General features: G+C 45.2%; 1 pseudogene across 1 annotated transcript; it reads right to left on the bottom strand.

Annotated features, from left to right (window-relative positions):
• Window positions 1–796: 796 nt before the first annotated feature.
• LOC100278271 (LOC103631857-like pseudogene) lies at window positions 797–4,550 on the bottom strand (annotated as a pseudogene). Its single transcript, NR_145456.1, has 7 exons — window positions 4,190–4,550; window positions 3,766–3,938; window positions 3,521–3,631; window positions 3,035–3,426; window positions 2,514–2,588; window positions 1,654–1,897; window positions 797–1,165 (listed from the first exon to the last, which is right to left on the bottom strand). The product of NR_145456.1 is annotated as a protein-like pseudogene (transcript).
• Between the last annotated feature and the right edge of the window lie 2,444 nt (window positions 4,551–6,994).

The following is a 6,994-nucleotide window of genomic DNA, read 5'->3' as shown; positions in this document are numbered from 1 at the left end:
CATTGTAAGGGTATTCCATGTCAACAATGTCAAACACAACTTGCTCAGTTCTAGTGTTGTTGATGAACCCGAAGGTCACTGACATGGTGATCTTGCCCAGTGCTACGATCTGTCTTCCTCCGAAGCCACAGAGAGGATGTGTAGCATCATGAATCTTATCTTCTTGCTCTTGCATTTGTCTGAAGGCCTTAGCAAAAATGATGTCAGCTGCACTGCCTGTATCAACCAAGACATTGTGGACCAGAAATCCTTTGATAACACACGAGATAACCATGGCATCGTTGTGTGGGTAGTCTTTGAGCTGAAGGTCCTCTTGGGAGAATGTAATAGGAATGTGAGACCATTTTGACTTAATGAAGGGTCCTTGCACCCCAACATGCTGTACCCTTCTCTGTGCTTCCTTCTTCTGTTTCTTGTTAGCTGGCTCTGAGGACGAGCCACCTGTGATCGGGAGCACCAGCTTCGGGTCCGAAGCAGCTCCAGCTTGGTCGTTGAACGAAGCCATCAGCTCAAAAAGTGGAAGTGAGTTCACCGGAGGTGGGCGCCAATGTTGGGGACTTGTTCTCAAATGCTATGAGTTAAGAACAAGGCAACACAGAAAATGTTAAACGATAAAGTCCTTCGTCCATTGAGGCATTATTTCCCTTAGGATATAACGATCTCCGGACGAAGGTCATGAAGGACGAACCTTCATCATCACAGTATACATTAATGAAAGACGAAGCATATGAAACATAAAAGATAGCACGAATAATCATATAACATCATTCATTTAACTTTATTATATCATTATAGAGAAATAGAGACAATATCAAATTATAAATGTACCTTCGGTTTGGAAGGAGATGAAAATACAAGTGTGACGCAAAAGCAAATGCCAAGTCAACGTGAACAGTACGGGGGTACTGTTCACCTATTTATAGGCACGGGGTACAACCCATACAAAATTACATACATGCCCTTTACATTTGGTGATAATTCTATAGCACTCTATCGAGGTCTAAATGGCCTTTTCATCTTTAAGTCGGTTCCCTTTTCTGCGAACATGCCGAAGCTTTCCTGCTTCACAGCTTCGGCGCTGTGTCAACCTTTGTAGCTTTTCCCTTTCTGGTACGAGTCCGAAAATACCTGCTCACACATTTTAAGCCGCTTCTCCCTTGAAGACCTTCGGCGACGAAGCATGGACCCAACAGCATCAGCACACCAAAATTCAGTCGTTAATAATGGAATTTCTGATCATAACAAATCAAAACGTATATATAGTGGAGTGTATGCATAAATGGTGCCACAGTTATTTATAACAGTTGCTACAATAGCAATATCAATATGCATGGATAGTGCAAACAAGCTGTTGTTTTAGTTCAAAATTGCATGAGTGCACCAACCATTAAATTGAGCCAATCACCAAAAAAGTAAGTCACTGGTACAATATGGAATTGAACATAATATCATAATTATAAGAATAATGATCTAAAAGTGTGTGGTACATTTAAAGTGACCTACAATCATAACAAATATTTCAGTTCATTGACAAATAAGTCATACAAATTCCTATTAAAAACATGTTTGAAGGCCATCCGAAAGTGCATAAACAAGAATACCATTTGTTTTTACTACCACATAGATAAAGTTTGTATATTTATGCATACAAACCTTTGCAAGAAGTTCCATTCAATCTTCCTTCGACTTCTCAGCACACCAGTAGTAAAACACTTTAGATTCTGAAATTCTGATTAGGAAAGAGCGTCCAGAATTATCAGCTGATATTTCTTCAATCATAACTTCCGAAAATTCAAAGTCGTTGCTCAAGAGAGCTAGTTGCTCTGGATAACCATCATCACAAACAAAGGTAAGCCGCATGCTAGATGATGGCAGAAGAACAAGGTTCAGCTTCCCTCTGCACATAGGAAATGTACATACATGAGATCCCAGAACATATTGTTATAAAAAATAAGAAGACTGATAAGGTGATTAAACAGTGTATCTTGATGTCAGGCCAAGCAAAGCAATGCAGAGTGAGGCATACAAATGTCATCTATGTAAACACATCCTGCTAAAGTTCAGTTGCTGAAACTGGTGTATTAGCGATTAGTTGGAAGAAAGATGAATCCTAGATATCATATAAAACATGACAGACTCTTCTACAGACTTTAGCAAGAAAATAATAGCGTCCCAAGACTAAACAATTATTGTAGGTTCTTAAAAATAAAACAACTCTAGGTTCACATGTGTACTTTACTGTGGACTGGATAACAACATGGATTGGATATTCAAAATTCAGCGAATTTCTCCTAGTTGAAGGTTGTTTATACAGTCCCTTTTTTATAATGATAAGAATACATGTACCAATTAATGTGATCGTGCATTGAAACAAACCTCTTCAGGATCAACAGGCTACGAAAATACAGCATATGTATCCTTCCTACAAGAAACAAGGAGTGCAGGACACACAAAGATGAGAGGTCCTAGAGCTGAGAATGGGAGCCGTACAAGCAACGAACACGACAACTCACTTCTGTAGCCTATCAAGGATGAAGAGCGATAACTTTTTGTTTGGCAAAGTGTTCTGGGCCCAGAATCGGATGGCTCTGTCGAATGAACAAATCGAAGCCATGAGGCACAGGGAAAACAGAGGCACGATCATTAATTATATATACGAGAAATATGGAATGCATATAACAGTAACAGAATTAAAAATGACACCCTTATGCATATTTGTCCAGGTATATTTTTTGCCTACGGAAACCTGAAGAGTTAATAGCACAGAGCAAGGAGCACCAACATTCACGCCCATCTCTCGCTTTTCCTCATCTTTTCTCCCAACAGTTAAGATAAAAAAATTAAATAAATAACATACGAAGTTAAAATATTTACGAGCATCAAAAACCTCCCTGAGGTAGAAAAAAGCAGCAGAAAGGTGGGGGTAAACTTTTGTTTACCAACACTAGTTACCACCACGAAAAAATCATAAATAAAATAAACTCGCACGCGACTCAATGCAGTTCATAAATCAGGGAAGGAGATCAGCACTAGCCTTGGACTTGAGATCGTTTATGCTCTCGCACTGCTCCTCGACCAGCTTGTTGAGCGATGTCGCCTTCTGCTCCAGTCGGACGACCTCGGCATGTTCCCCGAGGAGAGGCAAGCCTGGGTACATGCTCTGGGTGGAGGAATGGATGGTCGTGCAGAAGCGGTGCTGGATCTACCACCTCGCCTCGCTGCCACCGTTACTGCTCGTCTTGGCGGACCACATCCGGGTGGTGGACCACTGGTGGAACCAGCATGGGCTCGGCGGCGACAACGTCGAGGGCCGCTGTCGGGTCTCCAAGTCACGGTCATTAGCAGTGATGAAGGGGACGAAGGCAGTCTATATATTTTCAGATAACATTGAGCTCAAATGAAACAAGCGTATCTTGACATATCAATCTGGAAACAAGCAAAGAGCAGGAGCTTACTTGTAGTGGCTTGAGTGTTTATGCTATAAGTATTACGATATATACCTCATCTAAGAATATATTACCTCCTTCAGGAAGATCATTTGCAAGATAAAAAATAGATCCCAATAGACGCTCGTTTTCACCATATTATTTTGACATAACAACTTCAAGTGGCACATATAGTAGTGGAATTCCTGAATATAAGAATGAGCAGATAAAATTCCACTAAAAAGTTAATTGACATCAGCTACAAATTTGCTAAAAGATAAGCTAACGTACATTTGATGGAAACCACAAATAATAATGCATTAGAAAAAGTTAAGCTAACCTGCATTTGATGACCAAAGTAGGACCATTCGCCTAGCAGCCACGATTTAAGCATGTATTTTATTGGAAAAGGATAATTTACATATTGTTGTTTAGATGCTTAGCCTGAAAGAGGTGCCGCAGTAGAACCTGGACCATTATGTTTTTCCACTTGATACCCTAGTCATTTTCCCCCTGTAAACACCATATATATGTGTGAAGATGTGGAGGACGCAAGGTAATATCTAATTTACAGCATACCATCTAGGAGCACTACCATACAGAACTCATGGAAGAATTCTACCATTCTTGTAACTTTCGTTGCACATGCCTACTCTAACCAACATTAATACGTATAGAAATCAACATTATGGGAGAGTGATTATGTAGAATGAGACAAACAACGCATCTACGCAAATATGAGAGGGGCATCCTTAGTTCCTTACCAATCAGAGCTGGAGCGAACTTCGATCCACTGCCACAGCACGGCTGGATGAGGTCACGACAGCAGATCTGAAAGGATGATGAACAGGTGAGCGAAGGGTAGCAGCGTCGGGTGCAGACGTAGGCAAAAGACGACAACGAGCAAGCGATGAGGAGGAGAAGGTCCACGGCTGCGACTGGGTCGCCACTATTACCAATCTTCGTGTAAGCGCACGCGGGATTCATACCGGAGAGTGGTTGTGGACGTCATGGAGGTTCACACCGGAGGGCGGGTGTGTAGGGAGCGGGACAACCTGTAGATTGAGCACCAGTGCTGAGAGGGAGAGGAAGATGCGAGCGGGGCGAGGCTGCGATTACGGGATTGGGGCATTGGCGGCTGGCGTGAGGGGCTATCCATGCACAACTAGGGTTTGGCGGTTTTGGCCGTGATAGGCTGCTGTGATGGGCCGCCGAAGGCCGGTTTGGTTGGGTCTGGGATCCGTCGCTGGGCCTGTGTTACGTTGGATTGGAAACAATTGAGACAGTATGGTTGAACCATAACATACTATTGGACCAGGGCTTTCTATAGTTATTGAAAGCTTAGGGCTCCAAATACACAAACTATATATATATATATATATATATATAGATATAGTATTTAGAGCCCTGGGCTCTATTTAACTACAGGAAGCCCTGACCAGGTGCGCAGACCGCACCGGACTCTTTTTGGTTTATTGTACCTAACTGTGCTTACGCTAAATTATAATACGAGTTATGCTGATGTGTGTATCAGTTTATGCAAATATAGTCTGCGCATATTACGTGCATCAGGCCCACGATCCGGCCCACGCGTTCACAATTATTCAGTCCCACGCCGACACTATAAAAACACCCCCACGCCGCCAGGGATTAGGTTTTAGCGGCGGCGGCGGTTCCCTCGGGCGTGCGAGCGGCGGTGATCCTGGGGGCCAGCAGCGGTGTCGCCTCGAGGCAGGCGACCGACGGTGGCGCTCCACCAGGAACGAGCGATGGTGGCGCTCCACAGGGAGCTCGCCCGCCTCGCCGCCAGGTCCGTCGCGCGTCTGCCTGCTGGGGCTGGGCTCGGCGGGAGCGGAACCGCCGAGGAGGCCGAGATGGTCGCCGCGCTCATGGACGTCGCGGCCGCCAGCGCCGCCGCCGTGTTCTCGGCCGTCGCGTCCGTGTCTGCCGCCGCGTCGTCGTGCTCGAACAAGAAGGCCCCGACGGCCTTCGTGGCTGCTGCCTTCGCCAAGAAGCCGGAGACGCCGACGACGGCCGATGTCGCGCAGGAGAAGCACGAGGAGCTTGAGCGATGCATCGACGAGTGCGAGAGCGGCAGCGAGGTGGTGTTCAGGAGCATTGTTTTGGAATAGGGTTTCGTTGCTCAACATCCATAGTCCGGCGATCTAGAGAATCGATCTCTCATATCAGTCGCCATCACAATTTAGTTAACGACTGTTGTATACTATGCTACATACGTATATATACAGTGTAAATACACGTTGAAACAATAGAGAATAAAAATATATATGTGCAGTTGGAAATAACACAGAAATTCAGTCAGCATGTATAGCCCCAGGGTAAATTATTAAAACTATACTACTGTAATCATCAGGAGGGCATTATTTAAATGTTGTATGATTTACGCTAAAATTCGCACTCATTTATGATGTTTTAGCTCACGTTTTACGCTGGAATCCGCCCGAGCAGAACCCGCGAACTGCGGCTATAAATTAAAATTTATTTCCTTCTACTAATGCTCCTCAAACCGTAACTGTCCCTTTATTTACGCGATTATGCAGCACGTCTTTCCTTATATCAAACCGGTCAAGATTTATATAATGCATGGTTTATGCTATCATGTTACACATCGTTATGCAGTCGTAAACGGTTTATTTACGCATCGTTATGCAGTTGTTAACCGCTGCCAATATCACAGATACGAACGTGGACGAGCGGCTGTAAATGAGAATTTGTTTCCTCCCGTAACTGTGCCTTTATTTACGCGAACGTGGGGCACGTCTTTCCTTATCTCAAACCGGTGGATATTTAAATGTTGCATGGTTTACGCTATCATGTTACACAGCGTTATGCATTCGTAAGCGGTGTACACATGGTAATATTCGTTCCCGTGATTCGTGGCCCAAAAGATTCCTTCTATGCATGATTTATGCACATTTCTATATATATTTATGCATGCGTATATTGCCTGTCATATGCATGGCTGACGCATGCTGGCGTACAGTGGGCCGACCGCGACCTGGTTGACGTCCTGGCTGGGGCTTCCCCCACTAACGGAAGCCCAGGGCTTCCATTACCTCTTCGTTTAGGTATTAGAAGCCCTAGGCTTCTTATAACTAGAGGGAGCCCTGGTCATACTATTCGGTCTGGCTCATCTGTGCGTGGCGGAGGTCCGAACCTCTAGAGGCCCAGCTGGGCGAGCCCGGGTGTTAGCCCAATTCACCCCCAGGTCACACCAAATTGCCAACCGCCCTCATTCTAAACCCTAGCCGTCGCCAGCCTTGGAGCTCTCGGACACGGCGACTCCTCCTCCACTCCCCCTCGATCCTCCTCCATCCCCGACGCGACGGCTCCATCCCCGACGCTGAGCTCCGTGTCTTCCCTCGCCTCGGTCCTAGACTCCTAGGTGAAAACTTCAGACTCTGACCCTGTCCCCATAACGTGTGCCTCCTCGCAGATCTGCTTGTCCGCCGCGCGGTGGCGGCTACCTGATAGTCGCCTAGAGGGGGGGTGAATAGGGCGAAACTGAAATTTACAAATATAAACACAACTACAAGCCGGGTTAGCGT

This window comes from Zea mays, chromosome 1 (genome assembly GCF_902167145.1).
Source record: "Zea mays cultivar B73 chromosome 1, Zm-B73-REFERENCE-NAM-5.0, whole genome shotgun sequence".
NCBI lineage: Eukaryota > Viridiplantae > Streptophyta > Magnoliopsida > Poales > Poaceae > Zea > Zea mays.
Note: the sequence above shows the minus strand (reverse complement) of the source record. Positions and strands in the feature narration are given on the sequence as shown.